This window comes from Schistocerca nitens, chromosome 12 (genome assembly GCF_023898315.1).
Source record: "Schistocerca nitens isolate TAMUIC-IGC-003100 chromosome 12, iqSchNite1.1, whole genome shotgun sequence".
Classification (NCBI taxonomy): Eukaryota; Metazoa; Arthropoda; class Insecta; order Orthoptera; family Acrididae; genus Schistocerca; species Schistocerca nitens.
The window spans coordinates 1,389,927-1,390,432 of record NC_064625.1 but is presented as its reverse complement, the minus strand read 5'-3'; positions in this window follow the sequence as shown (position 1 = coordinate 1,390,432).

The following is a 506-nucleotide window of genomic DNA, read 5'->3' as shown; positions in this document are numbered from 1 at the left end:
CCGGAAAACGTACGTCGGGAAGGTGGGTTCTTGTCAGCATATCACTCTCTGTACAGTTCCACTTCCTACGTAGCTTTTCGCCTACCTTCAACAACAACATTAAAAGAAACGTTAAATCGATGCAGTTCCTCTGTACAGTTCCGCTTCCTACGTCGCATTTCGCCTGCCTTCAACAACAACAATAAAGGAAACATTAAGTCGATGCAGTTCCGCTTCCTACGTAGTATTTCGCCTACCTCCAACAACAACAATAAAGGAAACGTTAAGTCGATGCAGTTCCTCTGTACAGTTCCGCTTCCTACGTAGCATTTCGCCTGCCTTCAACAACAACAATAAAGGAAACATTAAGTCGATGCAGTTCCGCTTCCTACGTAGCATTTCGCCTACCTCCAACAACAACAATAAAGGAAACGTTAAGTCGATGCAGTTCCTCTGTACAGTTCCGCTTCCTACGTAGCATTTCGCCTGCCTTCAACAACAACAATAAAGGAAACGTTAAGTCGATG